This window comes from Mesoplodon densirostris, chromosome 11, assembly GCF_025265405.1.
Source record: "Mesoplodon densirostris isolate mMesDen1 chromosome 11, mMesDen1 primary haplotype, whole genome shotgun sequence".
Classification (NCBI taxonomy): Eukaryota; Metazoa; Chordata; class Mammalia; order Artiodactyla; family Ziphiidae; genus Mesoplodon; species Mesoplodon densirostris.
This window is the reverse complement of record NC_082671.1, coordinates 22,751,761-22,772,705: the sequence shown is the minus strand read 5'-3', so window position 1 is coordinate 22,772,705 and position 20,945 is coordinate 22,751,761. Positions and strand designations below refer to the sequence as shown.

The window sequence follows — 20,945 nt, the reverse complement described above, 5'->3', positions numbered from 1 at the left end:
ATTATTTGGAGGCTCAGAATATCTGGCTCTGTGAGTCACATTAGACTCCAATCTATTCTCATTTGCATCTGAAGTGATACTGTTCACAAATGCAGTAGATTTTGTCTGAGGAGATGCACTTAGGTGAAGAGTTCTCCAAAGAACTTATTACCTTATAGTAAAAATATTTTGGATAAATCATGAAGATGATCAATTATATACAATTAAAATGCCTAGGAAAGTACAAGTATGACTTTGAATCAGGTTTGTTACTGACAATCTCAAATATTTTAAAAAGAAACTTACTCAGAAGGTCCAGTTGCCCCAAGTCAATTTTTAAAGAAGTGCTAAGCACATTTGACCCTAGCTGCTGAGTCTTGGGCCTTATACAAGGCTCTTTAGTTGATAATAATATAAGGATTTTATTATAAGGACGTAGATGCTATACGTAGATTCCATAAAGAAGATCCTTGAAGAGAATATGGTAGCAAGTATACTAAACAGTGTTTGTCCTTTGAAAAGCTTAGTAATAAAGCAAGTTGAGAATGAGTAGGAAATTTACTGGGACTCAAATCTTAGAACTTGGAAGGTGAACAAGAGAATCATGTTTGCTGATCTATTTATTATCATATTAAATTCCATACTTGTTTTCTTAATGTTTCATCACTGCGTGTAATGTACCATACTATGGAAAATATCAAGTCAATGACATAAAGTAAACATTCTAGACTCAGCTGCATTAACAGCTGCACAAATAGATTGAATACTAGAGTGTGTTGTTTAGGGACTCAGGTTGATGGAATGCTATCAGGAGTTAGCACAGTGGACACCTGGCGTTTTGCTTGCTCAGTGCTCCTTCTTCTTAAATATAACACTTCTGTCCTTTTGGGGATCACCCCTCCACTCTGAGTCCACATGGTTCCAATCAGGTGACTCTATACTTGACGTCAGGGGTGGGGTACATGTTCCAGGCCTGGCCAATGAGAATTCAAATCCTCTTGGCCACTGGGATTGCTTCAGATTTGGCTACCTGACCCAAGTCAGGCCAATTAGTGTTCATCTCAGGGCTTCTGGAGCTGCCAGGAAAGATATGCACTTTTGCAACAATGGGGTTGCTGAATTCATGGGATTGAAAGATGAATGAAGCTAATGGTAATTATTTTTAATGTTACACATAAAATATATGCCTGGAAATAAACCAAAAACGAAGAAGAGCTTAGACATAGAGAGAAGCAAATACCTGAGGATGTTTGAACACTTGGATTCTGTTCTACCCAAAGCCCTTGAATCTCCCAGATATGTGAGTCATCATTTTTGCTTTTGCTTCAGCTAACATGATAGTATGTTCTCTCCCTTACAAATAAGTTATATTATTAATACACGTAATTCGGATAGTGGTAGCAATAAGTAGCTATTTTAAAAGTGTCAGAGAAATGTGATAATTAGGCAGAAATTTTAAAAGAAAAAATGTATGCACATCAAATAGCACACAAAGCAAGAATATATTTTTATTAGACCATTTCAAAATTTAGATAGGATTATAGAATGTTAGGACTATAGAGATTACCTCTTTCAACTTTCTAATTTTAAATTTATAAGTATGTAAACTGAGGTCCAGAAGGAAACATCTAAAATGTTCGGTAGGGCTTCCCTGGTGGCGCAGTGGTTGAGAGTCCGCCTGCCGATGCAGGGGACACGGGTTCGTGCCCCGGTCCGGGAAGATCCCACATGCCGCGGAGCGGCTGGGCCCGTGAGCCATGGCCGCTGAGCCTGTGCGTCCGGAGCCTGTGCGTCCGGAGCCTGTGCTCCGCAACGGGAGAGGCCACAACGGTGAGAGGCCCACGTACCGCAAAAAAAATAAAAAATAAAATGTTCAGTAAAGGTTATTGACAAATGCTTCCATGTGATTATAAAAATGGAAGTGAATATTGGACTGCTGAAGGATCTTAAAAGATTACAATTTCTCAAGGGCACCTGTGAATATTAGGAACCAAATCAATACTGTTTTTCATGCAGTTTAATCTAGCCTAATAGAACCTCCGGAGTGAAATAGAATGTGATTACTAATTTTTAAAAAATTTATTTATTTATTTATTTATTTATTGGCTGCATTGGGTCTTCGTTGCTGTGCGCAGGCTTCTCATTGTGGTGGCTTCTCTTGTTGCGGAGCACGGGCTCTAGGCACGCAGGCTTCAGTAGTTGTGGCACGTGGGCTCAGTAGTTGTGGCTCATGGGCTCTGGAGAGCATGCACAGTAGTTGTGGTACACAGGCCTAGTTGCTCCATGGCATGTGGGATCTTCCTGGACCAGGGATTGAACCCATGTCCCCTGCATTGGCAGGCAGATTCTTAACCACTGTGCCACCAGGGAAGCCCCATGATTACTAATTTAAAAAACAGTTATTTCTTTTTCCTTAAAAGTGTCTTTGCTCTTCCTTCAACTAGGAAATGTAGCTAAATTTTACAAACAGATATGCATCCAAATACATGAGTCTGTTTATATAATATTAAGATATTAATCTAGTTTGTTTGCTCTTTAAAGAAATGATAAACACTAACCCTGTTGAAGTGGAACTTTGGTTAAAATTATAGTTAATTATAAATTAACTTTAATTTCTAAGTAACTATCAGTATTTTCCCATTACAAAGTTGATGTAGTCATGAGGAAAAATGGCCATTATGGAGCCCAAACAGCTGGCTGACATAGATAGCTTTAACTCTTCCATAAACTGACTGTTGTGAAAGCTGGCATCATGGCAGAGGATAAGACGACACTGCATTTGTCTTTAAAAATTACACTTGGGAAAAATAAAACCCAGGTGATTGGTACTTTGAAATACGTTTTGTTATTTATTTTAGTCATTTACTAACTTATAATTGTGAATCTGAATGTTTGTGGAATTATGGGTTGGACTTTTTATGGGCAGATTTGAAAGGTTTCAAAACAGAAAAGGAACTATTCATCCCATCTTTGAAAAACAACAAAACACAATGGAAATATTTCACACCATATGGAGATAATATGTAAATATTGAGAGGATTGTGTCAATTCATTGGCAGTATAAACACAGGGCACACTTCCTACTCTTTATCTTCTGTGAAAAATATACATACTAAAACAAAGCTAAGCCCATTGTTAGCTTTAATTACGAAAGGTAACAGGTTACAGCAAGTATGCTCTCCTGAAAAAATAAGGTTATCAAGTCTCATTTAAAATAATCATTGAAAGCTCAAAAATTGAAAAAACACAACAAAGGCATGAACATTGATCCGAAGAAAATATAAATAGACATTGAATGAAAAAGACTGAAGCCATTCAATTCATGTTGGAAACTCCATGATTAGCAGCATTTTTGGTATTGATACATAGACCAGCGACTTGAGCTACTGTAATAATTTGGCAAATGATTGAGCACATTCTGTGTTGTTAAAAAGTCATTAAAATTTTGCTCGGCTGATTACATGGTAATTATACAGAAACTGTGGTATGGAAGAGCTATTACTAATAAGCATTGAGAATATAATGTGAAAAAATACAAATAGAAACAAACATGATTGTTTATATAATAAAAATGCTGGTAGTATTTCCTCTGTTCAAAGGGTCAAATGAAAATTTTCAGAAATTATGTGGAACTCAACATGAAAACCAGCTCAAATATTAACATGTTGCTAGTCTGTAACGGGCCCCAGACTCGAGCAGGGCTTTCACTGCTGTTTTGGTCTCTACTGTTCCCTTAGGTATAGGCTTTAAGAAACAACTTGCTTCAGGTCACATTCTTCCTTAAAAAATCAAATAATATAGAAGTGAAAAATGTTAAAATGAAACTACTCCTTTATTCATGTGTGATTATTCTCAAAGATTTTTCTATATACATGCAAACATATCAGGGCCAGGACTAGGGTATGGTAAGTGAGGCATCTAGGGTCTAAAATTTACAGAGATACTGAGAATTTTGTGCCCTAGGCATCTCACTCACTTCCCCATAGTCCTAGTCCTGAAACATGTGCAATTATATGTATACAATTTTATACAAATTTACGTACAATATATTTGAAATCAAAATGGGATCACAGTGTATGGGTGTAACTTGCTTGATTCACTCAGCAATATATGGCAAGCATCCTTCCTTGTGAGTATATATAGATCTGTATCATTTTTTCAAATATCTGAATAATATGTTATAATCTGAATGTAGTATAATTTATTAAATCCCCCCTGTGCTGATGGACACATATCACTTCCAGTGTGGGAGTACTGCTAATAATATTACAATTTTATACACACAGTTTTGTGCAATTATGTACTTCAGCAGGACAAATTATTGTCAGTAGTGCAATTGTGCATTCAACTAACATTCACATTTTGAAGGTTTGTGGGTACTGACAACTTTCCCTCTAAACTTCAGCAGTGTCAAATCAAACTTTCAGAGATGATGGAAATGTTCTCTGTGTTGTCCAGTATGGTAGCCACTAGTGACATGAGGCCATTGGTCACTTGAAATGTTGTTAGTGAAACTGAGGAACTGAATTTTAATTTTATTTCATTTTTTAAAAGTATTTATTTATTTATTTATTTATTTATTTTATTTGGCTGCATCTGGTCTCAGAGCACACGGGCTCTCCATTTTGGCACGCAGGCTTCTCTCTAGTTGTGGCGTGCGGGCTCTAGAGCACGCCAGCTCAGTAGTTGTGGTGAGTGGGCTTAGCTGCCCCATGGCATGTGGGATCTTAGTTCCCTGACCAGGGAGCGAACCGGCATCCCCTGCATTGGAAGGTGGATTCTTAACCACTGGTCTTCCAAGGAAGTCCCTTTATTTCATTGTAAATCTAAAATTTTCAATTGATTGTCTTTGATTTTCTTGGTTTATGATCACTGGCTAGGGCATCCATAAAAACATTGAATAATAGGTGTGAATAAGCAGACTTTTCTTGTTCTGAGCTTTAATCAGAATTCTTCAAGAGTCACATCTTATGTGTGACATTTGTTGTTGGTTTCTGATAGGTTGTCTTCATCAAAGTAACAGAAAGTGCTAGTGGGCTACCCTCAAAGCCATTCTGTAACCTCTAAGTATGGATGCTGGAGAGCCAGTTACTTACTTCCTCTGTTAAGGGGAAGTCTGCTGGCATCTTAAGAGAGAGATCATTTGAATCCTCTTAAGGGTTAGGTATCAGTGCGTGTGTGAGTGCAGAGCTTGTTGGCAGTTCTGCTTTTCCTACATCCAGTCTTGAAGCCTAGAGCTGTGGCAGCCCTCCTAATAATAAGCAGCCAGCATGAGAATGAAGAGCTGACAGCTAAGCATGGTCAAAACACAAGGCTGGAATGAACCTGAGTCCCGAGTTATATTTTTAGCTCACTGACCCAGTTCTGAGACTGTCTGCTTCTGAAATTCTTGTAAAATAAATACAAAAATGTTTTTATAGCTTAAACCACCATTCACAGAGTTTTCTGTTACTTTCCACCAGAGCATTCTTAACCAGTACTTCAAGTTAAGAACACTTTTTTTCTATTCCTAGTTTTATAAGTATTATTAAAACCAGAAATGAATGTCATGATCAATCACATATCTTTTCAAATATAAATTTCAAATAACAACAGCAAATACTTAAATAATGCCACATATGTGGAAGGCATTGTTCTACGTTTTCACATTTATTAACTAATGTAATCTTTATAAAAACCCTATGGGGTAGATACTATTATTATCCATATTTAAAAATGAGGAAATTGAGACACAGAGAGGTTAGGTAAATTGCCTAAGGTCACATAGCTAGTAAGTGACAGAGTCAGTATTTGAACCTATACAGTTTGGCTCCAGGATCCTGGATCTTAGTCTACCTTTAGCACTTATTATAGTATTGAAAAAATGATACATGGACCACAGTATGTATTTCTCAATTCTATCATTATTTTATTATTAGTTGTCTTTATCATAAGAGTTACCAACAGAGCTATTTGACTGAACTAATGGCAAGTGAATATGAATTATTTTATTATTTTTATTATTTTATTATTATAATTATTATTTTATTATTTATAATTATTTTATTATTATTTTATTATTTTTAATTGAATTATAACTAATATACATATTACATTAGTTTCAGGTATATTACATAGTGATTCAATATTTTTAAATATTATGAAATGATAATAAATCTAGTTCCCATATGTCACCAAAGTTGTTACAATATTATTGACTCTATTCCCTTTACTGTGCATTACATCCCTGTGACTTATTTATTGTATAGCTCTAAGTTTGTACCTCTTAATCTCCTTCACCTATTTCATCTGTCCCTCAACCCCCTGCCCCTCTGGTAACCACCTGTTTGTTCTCTATATATGTGAGTCTGTTTCAGTTTTGTTTTGATTGTTCATTTGTTTTGCTTTTTAGATTCCACGTATAAGTGAAATTATATAGTATTTGTCTTGCTCTGTCTAACTTATTTCACTTCACATAATATCCTCTAGGTCCATCCATATTGCTGCAAAGGGCAAGATTTTATCATTTTAATGACTGAGTAATATTCCATTATATATATATATATATATTCCATTATATATATATATATATATATATATATATATATATATATATACCACATTTTTATCCATTCATCTATCAATGGACACTTAACGTTGCTTCCATATCTTGGCTATTGTAAATAGTTCTGCAATGAACATAGGGGTACCTATATCTTTTCAAATTGTGTTTTCATTTCTTCAGATGAAAACCCAGTAGTGGAATTGTGGGACCATATGGTAGTTCTATTTTTAATTTTTTTTAAGGAAACTTTATACCCTTTTCCATAGTGACTGCACCAGTTTACATTCCTACAAACAGTGCACGAGAGGTCCCTTTTCTCCACATCCTCACTAACACTTGTTGTTTCTTGTCTTTTTGATAATAGCCATTCTGATAGGTGTGAGGTGGTATCTCATTGTGATTTTGATTTGCATTTCCCTGATGATTAGTGACACTGAGCACATTTTCATGTGTCTGTTGGCCATCTGTATATTTCCCTTGGAAAAATGTCTATTCAGGTCCTGTGCCCATTTTAAAATCAGGTTGTTTGGTTTTTTTGATACTGAGTTGTGTGAATCCATTATATATTTTGGATATCAACTCTTTACTGGATATATCATTTGCAGATATTCTCCGGTTCAGTAGATTGCCTTTCATTTTGGTTGCTGGTTTCCTTCCCTGTGTGAAAGCTTTTTAGTTTGGTGTAGTCCCATGTGCTTAATTTTGCTTTTTTTCCCCTTGCCTGAAGAGGCATATCCAAATATATGTTGCTAAGACCAGTGTCAAAGAGATTACTGCCTATATTTTCTTCTAGAAGTTTTATGGTTTCAGGTCTCACGTTTCAGTCTTTAATCCATTTTGAGTTTATTTTTGTATATGGTGTAAGAAAGAAGTCCAGTTTCATTTTTTTGAATGTAGCTGTCCAGTTTTCCCAACATCATTTATTGAAGAGACTGTCTTTTTCCCATTGGATATTCTTACCTCCATTGTCATAAATTAATTGACCATATAAGTGTGGATTCATTTCTGAGCTCTCTATTCTGTTTCATTGATCCATGTGTCTGTTTTTGTGCCAGTTTCATAATGTTTTGATTATTGTAACTTTGTATTATAGTTCAAAATCAGGGAATGTGGTATCTTCTTTCTTAAGATTGTTTTGGCTATTTGGGGTCCTTTGTGGACCCATACAAATTTTAGGGTTATTTGTTGTAGTTCTGTGAAAAATGTCATTGGTATTTTGATAGGGATTGCATTGAATCTGTAGATTGCTTTGAGGAATATGGACACTTTAACGATATTGTTTCTTCCAGTCCATGAGCACTTTTTTTTTTTCTGTTTATTTGTGTTGTCTTTAATTTCTTTCTTCAAAGTCTTCTAGTTTCAGAGTATAGGTCTTTCACCTTCTTGGTTAGATTAAAGTCCTAGGAATATTTTTTTTTTGCATGCAATTGTAAATGGGATTGTTTTCTTCATTTCTCTTTGTGATGGTTCATTATTAGTATATATAAATGCAACAGATTTCTGTATATTATTTTTGTATCCTGCAACTTTACTGAATTCATTTATTAGTTCTAATAGTTTTTTTGGTGGATATTAATTCAGTATTTTAATGTCAGTTACATAATTTGCTGTAAAAAGAGAGCACCAGTAAAATTCAATTGATCAAGCTTGAAAGCAAATCTTAGTTTTTCATACTCAATTTATTTTCTTAAAAAGTTTGATTCACAAATTCATTTCTTAGACTTTATTTTTCCTGGGACTCGCAAGAATAATATCCCTTTCTTATTCTTCCTAAAGTTAGAGTTATAATAGATGAATTAAGGCAATTTTTCCCATTTCTTTAACATGTCCTTACTTTGGCCAGAATTTCTTTCTTTTTTTTTTAAATAATTTTTTTGGTTTTATTCTGCATTTCTCATATGACAGTCCCAAACCCAACACTTGGTTTTGTTTTCTGCCTTTCTTATTCTGTCAGCATCTATGTCAACACACTTTTTCCCAATAGCATATGCAATCTGATCCTCATCTGGTGTGTACACATAGGCCCTCAAAGATCCTGGCTCTCCAGCACAGTAATCTGAGTCCTTCCTTTCGACTACACCCACGTATATCTGTGCCTGGGGCTCTGCCTTGGTCCCATCACCTTTGAGGTGTCCTTAAGCCAGGAGCACCAAACACGTTATATGCCAACTCTGAATAAATACAGGGGGCTGCTTGGAGCCCAGTGTTGAGGGTAAGATGGCAGGCTGTGTCTGGGTTCCATTACAAAGAATGCTGTGCTTGACTGGCCATGTCTGCCATGGCAACACCAACTAGACATGTCTGGAATGAGGATATTGGGAGAAGAGGCTACACGCTGGCCACAGGTTTAGAAAGGGACAAGGTGTACATTCCATCCCTACCTTAGGTGGTTGTTCTGTTTCCCAGGCTGTATTGTCTCACTGGCCAGGAGGCTGAGGGGGCAGTCTAAAGACCATGAAGCTGCAAGTGGCTTCCCCAGGCCCTGGATCAGAGAGCACGAGCCCCAAGCTAGAGAGAGCTTGGAAGGGCAGCCTGTGCAGGGCCCTACAGGGGTCTACATGCTGCAGGCCACGCTGGCATTAGCTCCTTGTCCTCTGGAGTCAGTTTCATCCAGGCAAAGCCAAGCTGGCTGTCTGTCAAGGAGTCAGATACAACTGGGGGGTAAAAACACTTTTCCATGGCACTTACATAGAAGTGTACTGGCTGTCGAAGAGTCAGATACAACTTGGGGGTAAAAACAGTTTTCTATGGCACTTAATCTCTGGATACACTTTCCAAACTAAAAAGGTTTCTCTTCTATGTGCTACTGAGAAATCAAAATAGAGTAAAAGTCTTACTTTATTCAAGTTCCAAAATGAGGACATACAGCTTAGAAAAGCACGGTCTCAGCAGAAGACGCAAGGATGTGTGTAAAAGAATGTTTCTAGAAAATACCAAAGGCACCAAATATAACCCCAACTTTGCCTTCTGCTTCTCCTTGATGCCGCTCCATACCCCAGGTGGGGAGACTACTTTGTCCAGCTGACTTTGGGAATGTCATAGTGCTCTGTGTGTCCAGGTGTCTGTTGAAGTCCTCTTCTCTCTGCTTGTGTGTATTAAATGGTTTCTTCAGGATTTTCCACTTCTCCTGCATCTTCCATTTGCCGCTTCTCCTGCATCTTCTTGAAGGCTGCCTGGGCCGGTGTCCACTTGTGCAGGCTGCACCGCTTCTCCTCCTCGTTCTTTTTGCTTGTTCCCATCGCATCCAAGAGTTTCACCTAGTCTTTGTCCTTCTTTTTCTTCTTCTGCTTAGTCATTCTGAGCTCTGCAATGCCTTTCAGCTTCAGAGGCCCCTTCTCCACAATTTCTTCCTTTTTCTCCCCTCCTTCTTTGATCAAGGACAGTGATGCTTTTTTCCTCTGTCATCCAAGAAAAAGTTGCATAGACAAACAAAAAAAAGGGAACAAGGACTTAATACTAATACTCCCACCTACTCCTGGGTTTTTATGTCTCAACTCTTTTGTTCTATCTTTACTGTGCATGATTCAACATATGTGGACAATATCTTAAAATCCTGTTGGCACTCCATAAATTAAAATAACAGAGCCCCAGGGGCTTCCCTGGTGGCGCAGTGGTTGAGAGTCTGCCTGCCGATGCGGGGGACATGGGTTCGTGCCCCTTTCTGGGAAGATCCCACATGCCGCAGAATGGCTGGGCCCATGAGCCATGGCCGCTGAGCCTGTGCATCCGGAGCCTGTGCTCCACAACAGGAGAGGCCACAACAGTGAGAGGCCCGCGTACCACAAAAATAAAATAAAATAAAATAACAGAGCCACCTGACAGCAGTAGTTATATAAGTAAATGTAAACCAAGATTATCTATGATGCAGGGCACAATGGGAATTACTTTTCAGCTTTGTATAAGTTGACAATAGAGAATTATATTGATACTTGATAATATTTAAAGGCATTTGTTGTATTTTTCCTATTTCCTATTATTTATGTATTCATTGGAAGTATAGTGAATTCAGTATAGTGAGTTGTGAAAAAGATAATATTAGTAAGATGACTCCAGTCTAACCATCATCATAGGCTTATTCTTTTACCATCACCTAAAGAAGCTAAGCATTTTTTTGTGTGTATATAAGTATAGTGACATTTAGTTCATAGATTTGTCATCATCATCTTTATTATCATTTCAAGATGATAATGATAATATTATAAAATATCATATTCATAATTATCACCATTATGTGAGATTTTGTATATTTATCATTTAATATAATTCTTTTTCTAGTGATTCTTAAAAAAAAATTATTGCTAGATGTATAATTAAACGTCAGTGAATCAAGTGTGGCCAAGATAGTGGAGTAGGGAGACCCTGAGCTCACCTCCTCCCACAGGCACAACAAAATTACAACTATTTACAGAGAAACTATTGATGAGAAGGACCTGAAGACTAGCAGAAAAGATCTTCTACAACTATAGATATAAAGAAGGAACCACAATGAGATGGGTAGGAGGGGCAGAAATGTGGTATTAGTCAGACCCATACCCCCAGGTAGGCAACCCACAAGTGGGAGGATAGTTACAATTGTAGAGGTTCTCCCCAAGGAGCTAGGGGTCTGAGCCCCACACTTGGCTCCCCTCTTGAGGGGTCCTGCACTGGGAAGATGAGCCATCAGAGTGTTTGGCTTTGACGACCAGCAGGGTTTACTTTGGGGAGAGCCAGAGGCCTGTAGGAAACAGAAACTCCACTCTTAAATGGTGCACACAAATTTTCACATGCTCTGAGATCAAGGGCAGGAGCAAGCATTTGCAAAGAGCTTGGGTCAAATCCACTTGCTGATCTTGGAGAGATTCTTGCAGAGGCAGGAGGCAACTAGGACTTACCCTGGGGACATAAACACTGGCAGCAGCCATTTTTGGGAGTTTATTCTACCACAAGGACACTAGTACTGGTAAATGACATTTTGGAATCCTCCCACTATCTTATTTGTGCTGGGAGCCAGTTCCACCAACCAGCCAGTTGGCACCAGTCCTGGGACACCCCATGCCAAAGAGCTAGCCAGATAAGGACACAGCTCCAACCACCAGCAGGGCAGTTGCTTTAGGACCCCCTGAACCCCCAGCATCCCTGGGACCTGGATCCATCCACCAGAGGGCCCAGGACCTGGTTCCACCCACCAGTAGGCAGTCACTAGCCTGGACTCCCAGGGCCCCACAATTAGTTGCCAGGACATGGCCCTACCCACCACTGGGCCAACACCAGATCCAGGACCTGTGGGCACCAGGCTTGGGACACCCTGGGCTCTGGTCTTACCCACCAGCAAGCCCACACCAACTTTGCATCCCTGGGCCACAGCCAGCCACCCCAGGACCTGGCTTCACTCACTAGTGGGCCAGCAATAGCCCTGGCACACCCCCAAGGGCTCTGCAGCCAGCCACCTCATGACCTGACCTCACACGCCAGTGGGCCTGCACCAGGACTGGGATTTTGCAGGCCATAAACAGCCACTTGTAGCAGGAACTAGCCCTGCTTACCAGTGGCCAGAAGCCTCTGTACTCAGCAAGCCCTGCTGACTAACTAGACTGAGGGTCAGTCATGCCTACCAGCATGCCCAGAGTAGTCAGCCCACCACAATGAAAGGCTCACACAGCCCACATACATGGTGCCTCTAGAGCATATAATGCTGGTGACCAGAGTGGAGTGTGCTGCTAAGCCCCATAGGACATCTCCTACATAAGGCCACTTCTCCAAGATCAGGTAGCCAGACTACCAAATACATAGAAATAAAAATGGAGAATTAAGCAAAATGAAGTGATAGAGGAACAAGATAAAGTTATGGAAGAAGAACTAAGTGAAGTGGAGATAAACAATCTGCCTGATAAAGAATTCAAGGTAATGATCATAGAGATGCTCAAAGAATTTGGGGGAAGAACAGATGAGAAGTCAGAAGTTTCTAACAACAAGTTAGAAAATATGAAAAAGAACCAAACAGAGATGAAGAATACAATAACTGTAGTAAAAATTATACTAGAAGTAATCAACAGTAGATTAATAATACAGAGGAACAGATCAGCAAGCTGGAAGGCAGAATAGTGGGAATCACCCAAGCTGAACAGAAAAAAGAAAAAAAATTTTCAATGAGGGCACTTTAAGAGACCTCTGGAACAACATCAAGTATACTAATATTAGCACTAACATTAGGAGTCCCAGAAAGAGAAGAGAGAAGATGGCAGAGAACATATTTGAAGATATAACAGCTGAAAACTTCCTTAACCTGGGAAAAGAAACAGACATCCAAGCACAGGAAGCACAGGGAGTCCCAAACAAGATCAACCCAAAGAGAATGACACTAAGACACACTGTAATTAAAATGGCAAAAATTTAAGATAAAGAGAAGATATTAAAAGCAGCAAGAGAAAAGCAACTTGTTATGTACAGTGGACTCCCATAAGGCTATCAGCTGACTTTGCAGCAGGAACCCTGCAGGCCAGAAGGGAGTGGCACAATATATTTAAAATGTTGAAAGGGAAAAACCTACAACCAAGAATAGTCTACCAGCAAGGCTATCATTCATATTTGAAGGAGAGATCAAGAGGTTACAGAGACCCAAGAGCCAAAAGAGTTCATCATTATGAAACCAGCTTCACAAGAAATGTTAAAGGGACTTCTCTAAGTGGAAAAGACTATAAATAGAGATATGAAAATTATATAAGGAAAAATCTCTTTGGTAAAGGCAAATATTCAGTAAAGGTAGTAGATCAACCACATATAAAGTGAGTAGGAATGTTAAAAGACAAAGGTAATAAAATCATCTATATCCACAATAACTAGCTAAGGGATACATAAAACAAAAAAGTAAAATATGACATTGAAAACAGTAAACATGGTGGTGGGGAATACAAATGCAGGATTGTTAAAATGTGTTCAAACTTAAGAGATCAGGAACTTGAAATATATAAACACATATAAACTATATATATATATATACTTCATGATATATATATAAGAAAAAAAAGTAACCACATGGTAACCACAAACCAGAATCAAAAATAGAGACATACACATCGAAGAAAAAGGAATCCAAAAATAACACTGGTCATCAAATCACAAGGAAAAAGAGCAAAAGAAGAAGAAAAGAACAAAAACGAACTACAAAAACAACAAGAAAACAGTTAACAAAATGGCAATACATGCATACCTATCAATAAGTACTTTAAATGTAAGTGGACTAAATGCTCCAATCAAAAGATATGGCTGAATGGATACAAAAATAAGACCCATATATGTGATGCCTACAGAAACTCACTTCACATCTAAAGATATGCACAGACTGAAAGTGAGAGGATGTAAAAGTTATTCCATGCAAATGAAAATGAGAAGAAAGCCGAGGCAGTAATACTTATATCAGCCAAAATAGATTTTGAAACAAAAACTGTAACAAGAGATAAGGACATTACATAATGATCAAGGGATCAATCCAAGAAGAAGATATAACAATTGTAAATATACATGCACCCCATGTAGGAGCACTTATACACGTAAAGAAAATATTAATGGACAAAAAAGGGAGAAATCGACAGTAGCACAGTAATAGTAGGGGACTTTAACACCACACTTATATCAATGGACAGATCATCCAGACAGAAAATCAATAGGGAAATATTGGTCTTAAGTGACACATTAAACCAGATGGACTTAATAGATGTATATAGAACATTACATCCAAAAGCAGCAGAATGCACATTCTTTTCAAGTGTACAATACATGGAACATTCTCCAGGATAAATCACATCCTAGGCCAAAAAACAAGTCTCAGTAAATTTAAGAAGATTGCAATCATATCTAACATCTTTCCCAATCAAAGAAATATGAGAATAGAAATCAACTACAAGGAAGAAAACTGCAAAAAACACAAAACATGTGGAGGCTAAATAATATGCTACTAAAGAACCAATGGGTTGCTGAAGAAATCAAAGAAGAAATTTAAAAAAAGAGAAACACCTGGAGACAAATGAAAACAAAAACGCAATGATTCAAAATCTGTAGGATGCAGCAAAAGCGACTCTAAAAGATATGTATATAGCAATATAAGCCTACGTCAGGAAACAAGAAAAATCTCAAATAAACAACCTAACCTTATAACTAAATTTCTTAAAAAAAAAAAAAAGAACAAACAGAACTCAAAGTTAGTATAAGGAAAGAAATCATAAAGATCAGAGCAGAAATAAAAATGAAATAGTGACTTAAAAAAAATAGAAAAGATCAATGAAACTAAGAGCTGGTTCTTTGAAAAAATTTAAAAATGGGCAAACCCTTAGCCAGACTCATCAAGAAAAAAATAGAGAGGGCCCAAATCAATAAAATCAGAAATGAAAAAGGAGAAGTTGCAATCAACACCACAGAAATACAAAGGATAATAAGAGATTACTATGAATAATTATACATAATAAAATGGACAACCTAGAAGAAATGGACACATTCCTAGAAATGTACAATCTCCCAAGACTGAATCAGGAAGAAATAAAAATTATGAACTGACCAATTACCAGTAAAGAAATTGAATTGGTAATTAAAAACTCCCAACAAAGTCCAGGCTCAGACAGCATCACAGGTGAATTCTACCAAACACATAAAGAAGAGTTAACACCTATCCTTCTCAAACTATTCTAAAACATTGCAAGGGAAAGAATGCTTCAGTACTCATTCTTCAAGGCCAACATCACCCAGATACCAAAACCAGACAAAGGTATCACACACAAAAAAGAAAATTACAGGCCAATATCACTGATGAATATAGATGCAAAAATCCTCAACAAAATACTAGCAAGGTGAATTCAACAGCACATTACAAGGATCATACAGAATAATCAAGTGGGATTTATCCTAGGGATGTAAGGATGTACAATATCCACAAATCAATCAGTGTGACACACCACACTAACAAACTGAAGAATAAAAAATTATATGATCATCTCAATAGACGCAGAAAAAGCTTTTCAAAAACTTTAACATCTAGTTATGATAAAAAACTCTCAAGGAAGTGAGTATAGAAGGACCCACCTCAACATAATAAAAGCCATATACGAGAAGCCTACAGCTAACATCATACTCAATGGTGAAAAGCTGAAAGCATTTCCTCTGAGATAGGAACAAGATAAGGATGCCCATTCTCCCCACTTTTATTCAACATAGTATAGGAAGCCCTAGCCACACCAATCAGACAAGAAAAAGAAACAAAAGGCATCCAAATTGGAAAGGGAGAAGTAAAACTGTTACTGTTTGCAGATGACATGATACTATACATAAAAAATTCTTAATACACCACCAAAAATCTACTAGAACTCGTCAGTGAATTTGGTCAATTCGCAGGATACAAAATTAATTTACAGAAATCTGTTGCATTTCTATACACTAAAAATGAACTATCAGAAAGAGAAATTAAAGAAATAATCCCATTTGTAAATGCATCAAAAAGAATACAGTACCTAGGAATAAATTTAACTAAGGAGATAAAAGACCTTTACTCAGAAAACTATAAGGCACTGATGAAAGAAATTAAAGACAACACAACCAGATGCAAAGATATACCATGTTCATGGATTGGAAGAATTAATATTGTTAAAATGACCATACTACCCAAGGTAATTTACAGATTCAGTGCAATCCCTATCAAAATACCAATGGCATTTTTCACTAGAACTAGAACAAATAATTCTAAAATTTGTATGGAAACACAAAAGACCCCAATTAGCCGTAATTTTCTCAATCTTGAGAAAGAGCATAAGTGGAAATATCACACTCCCTGATTTCAAACTATACAAATGAGGTACAGTCATCAAAACAGTATGTTACTGGCACAAAAACAGACACATAGATCAGTGGAACAAAATAGAGAGCCCATAAATGAACCCACACTTATATGGTTAATTAATCTATGACAAAGGAGACAAGAATATACAGTGGGGAAAGACAGCCTCTTCAATAAATGGTGCTGGGAAAACTTGACAACTACATGAAAAGAATCAAACTGGACTACTTTCTTATACTACATATAAAAATAAATTCAAAATGGATGAAAGACTTAAATATAAGACCTGAAACCATAAAACTTCTAGAAGAAAAGATAGGCAATAATCTCTTTGACATTGGAGTTAGCAATATTTTTTTGGATGTGTCTCTCTCGGCAAGAAACAAAAGCAAAATTAAACAAATGGAAATGAGACTACATCAAACTAAAAAACTTTTGCACAATGAAGGAAACTATCAAGAAAACAAAAAGGCCACCTACTGAATGGTCAAAGATATTTGTAAATGATATATCTGACATGGGGTTTATCTCCCAACTATACAGAGAACTCATACAAGTTGACATCAAAAAAACCCAAAGAACCTAATTAAAAAATTGGCAGAGAATATGAACATTTTCAAAAGAAGATATACAGGTGGCCAACAGGCACATGAAAAAAAAAAAGCTCAACATTGCTAATCATCAAGGAAATGCAAATCTAAACCACAATGAGATATCACCTCACACCTATCAGAATACATATTATCAAAAAGACAACAAATAACAAGTGTTGATGAGGATATGGAGAAAAAAGAACCATTATGTATTGGGTTGGCCAAAAAGTTCATTTGGTTCTAAGTAAAACAAAAAGACACATTTTTCATTTTCACGAAGAACTTTATTGAACAAAGTATTCACTAACCAAACTAACTTTTTGGACAACCCAGTACTATTGGTGGGAATGTAAATTGGTGCAGCCACTATGGAAAACAATGTGAGGTTCCTCAAAAAATTAAAAATAGAATTATCTTATGACCCAACAATTCCACTCCTAGGTACTTATCCAAAGAAAAGGAAAACATTAATTTGTAAAGATATATGCTCCCCTATGTTCATAATAGTCAAGATATGGAAGCAACATAAGCTCCAGTAGTAAATGAATGGATAAAGAATAAATTATCTATATAAAATTGAATATTACTCAACCATGAAAGATAATGAAATATTGCCATTTGCAACAACATGGATGGACCCTAGAGGATATTATGCTAAGTGAAATAAGTCAGAGAAAGACAAATATGGTGTAATTTCACTTACACGTGGAATCTAAAAAAAACAAAACAAATGAAGAAATGTAACAAAACAGAAAGATTCATATATACAGAGAACAAACTGATGGTTGCCAGAGGTGGGATAGAAGAGAAATAGGTGAGGGAAATTAAGAGATACAAACTTCCAGTTACAAAATAAATGAGTCACAAGTATGAAATGTATAGTATAGGGAATATATCAATAATTATGTAGTATCTTTGTAAGTTGACAAATGGTAGGTAACTAGACTTAATTGTGATGACAATTTTGAAATGTATAGAAATATTGAATCACTGCTTTGTGTACCAGGAACATAACATTGTTATACTTCAAAAACAAATATAATTCAAAAACAAAAACCAAACTCATAGACAAAGAGATCAGATTTGTGGTTACCAGAGGTGGGGGTTGGTTGGGGGGTGGATTGGGATGAAGGCAGTCAAAATGCACAAACTTCCAGTTGTAAGATAAGTAAGCACTAGGGATGTAATGTACAACATGATAAATATAATTAACACTTCTGCATATTAATATATGAAAGTTGTTAAAAGAGTAAATCCCAAGTGTTCTCATCGCAAGGAAAAATTTTTTCCTATTTCTTTAATTTTTTATCTACATGAGATAATGGATGTTCATTAAACGTATTGTGGTAATAATTTCATGATCCACGTAATTCAAATCGTTATGCTCTACACCTTAAACTTATACAGTGCTGTATGTCAATTACATCTCAACAAAAATGGAAGAAAAAAAATGTCTGTGAATCTATACAATTAATCCACATTCTGGATAAACACTACAATCTCAATCTGAAATAAATCCATGAATTATCATATGTCTTGGTGTGTCTTTGGCAAATATACACACAAGAGATTATATACCTGTTATCTATTATGTAAATATAGGGTTTACTTTAGCTATGCCAGACAAAGTCAGAAAAATAAAGATGCTGTAGGCAGAAGGATTTATAACATCCACAGGGCCGGGGCAGGGGTATTAATAATGTTCACAGCCACAGAAGAAATTAGAAAGAGTAAGATGGACCACAACAATGAAAACAGTACAATACAGTGAGAGAAACTGAATAAAGGCAACAAGATTTAGAGGCTTGAAAGGGAGGCTGGGAAACATTGCTTTGGTAGAGAATACAATGGAACCAAGTAAAGAACAAAATAAAAATAAGTTGGTTGAAAAAGGAGACATTCTAGGGAATTCAGGTAAGGAATTTGAGTTTGTTGGGTGTGAGGGTATTTGCAAATCCATATCTCTTCTTCCAGTTTCATACCTACAGGAACACAGATGGGAACCTAACAAGAAAAAAAAGGCAAGGTCTTTAGTTGGGGGCTTTAAGGGTGTTACCTCGTTATGATTATTCCTGAAGAGTACCAGCTTTCCATGTTCTTTAGTTTTTCTTTTGTTTCATAATGGCATTTGGGTAAAATTGCCTGTATAATACCCTCCTAGACACATCAAGTTTTGGGAAAAACAATACTTTCCTCTTTATGTCATCACTTCATGGTGGGCCAGGCTTGGGCTTCTTGGTGTGTTTGGACCATTGTCATGCATAGCTTCCTGTGTGAGGAAATCTAAAATTAACTCTGAGTATGAGAGGGCACAAGTTCAAATCCAGATTCTAGCAGTGTACATTTTGGTTCTGTAAGCTTCTGTTTCCTTATATGTAAAATTTGGAAAACAATTGCACCTAACTCAGAGGTTGTGAGATGTGAAATAAGCATAGTGAATGGAACATAGTGAATGTTCAGTAGCTGATACTGGTTCCTTAATATGAACCATCATATAGCCATCAACTCAGTCTGTATCTACCAGTTGTTTTGCTTAATGGCTGAGTATTGTACTGATGGGAAAGCTCGTTCTGCCTAATCAAATGTTAACTTAATTCCGGGCATGATGGGGCATTTACCTGGTGTGCTAGTTAAGTTTAGAAAGATAAATAATGTTAGTGCATATTGGTGATAATATTAAAATTACTATAAATCAGGAAAAAAGTGTATTTTAAAAGACACCTATTGTTTGGAACTGCATAGAAACCAGTCAGTATGACCTTGTGACTCCAGCAAGATGAGGTTTGGAGTGTCATGTAGTCATGAGACTACAGGATGAAGAGAGGCAGGGCAGGCAGGGGCAGAGGTGATGCCTCTGGGACCCTTCTCACCTAAGCAGATCCCACCAATATTTGAAAATGAGAGGAGATCAGTAAAGAAACGGATAATTCACAGGGCTGCAAGCAAAGCAGTTTGGGCTGATAGCTTAGTGGAATTATCATACTTTCATCGTTCTTCAAATCATCAAGTTCACAAAGCAAATGCAGATGGGCATAGCTTCTGTGGTTGCTACCACTTGATTGGAAAGACATTTACTGAGAGAGTTGCTTTGGCAAAGAAAGAGATAATTTCTTAACGTTTAGGACCATGGTTCTTTATCCCCAATACAAATTGTGCATCATAGTCTTTTACAGCTGCAATTTTTTTGACTCGTGAAAGAATGAAAATCTTACCTTATTTATTTTTAAAATTTATTTGCCCATGTTGAGTCTCAGTTGTAGCACGCTGGCTCTTCGTTGTGGCACGCGGGCTCTTCGTTGTGGCGCGCAGGCTCCAAAGCGCAGGGGCTCGGTAGTTGCGGCGTCCGGGTTTAGTTGCCCCATGGCGTGTGGGATCTTAGTTCCCCAACCAGGGATGGAACCTGCATCCCCTGCATTGGAAGGCAGATTCTTAACCCCTGGACCATGAGGGAAGTTCCTGAAAATCTTACTTTAAAAAGACAATAAATTGCTTAGATTTATTTTTGCTTTTAAAGTTCCAGTGATGCATTAACTTTAGTTAAAAGGGAACTTCAAAATCATTCTTTTATTCTATCTTACCTCCCTTGTCTACAGATCTGTAATGTACTCAGTCTTCATGTGTAGTTTCTGCTAGTTCAGACTCAAGATATATTGTTTCCACTGTATTCTTTAGAACATTCCATGGCAGAGACATCAAATTAGTGTATATATTTTTTCTTCACTTCAACTATATTTAAAGTCTCACCAATTTTTTTTCTTCATCTTAGCTATATTAAATAAAAACATAACAAAAAAAGGCAGGTACCAAATCCCTAATGCCTACTGTTTCCTTCTTATTTTTAAGGGAACTTCTTACAATAAAATCAGAATCAGAATATAAATGTATCACCCAGAAATCTCTTAGCAGTATTGGTAGCTTTTCAAACTACACATTAAAATTAGTCTTGGATTATTTTTTAACATATCTTAAGGAATCTGAAGAATTTCTTCACCTTAAGCAATTTGAGTAAATGGGATTTTGCAGGGTTTTTGGT

The 20,945-nt window shown here is 36.8% G+C and overlaps 1 long non-coding RNA gene and 1 pseudogene across 1 annotated transcript in view; one reads left to right on the top strand and one right to left on the bottom strand.

Annotated features, from left to right (window-relative positions):
- Positions 1-20,945, top strand: part of LOC132498662 (uncharacterized) — a 333,526-nt gene that overhangs the window by 92,710 nt on the left and 219,871 nt on the right. The window lies entirely within an intron of this gene.
- LOC132498988 (uncharacterized) overlaps positions 9,532-20,945 on the bottom strand; it is a 59,187-nt pseudogene continuing 47,773 nt past the window's right edge.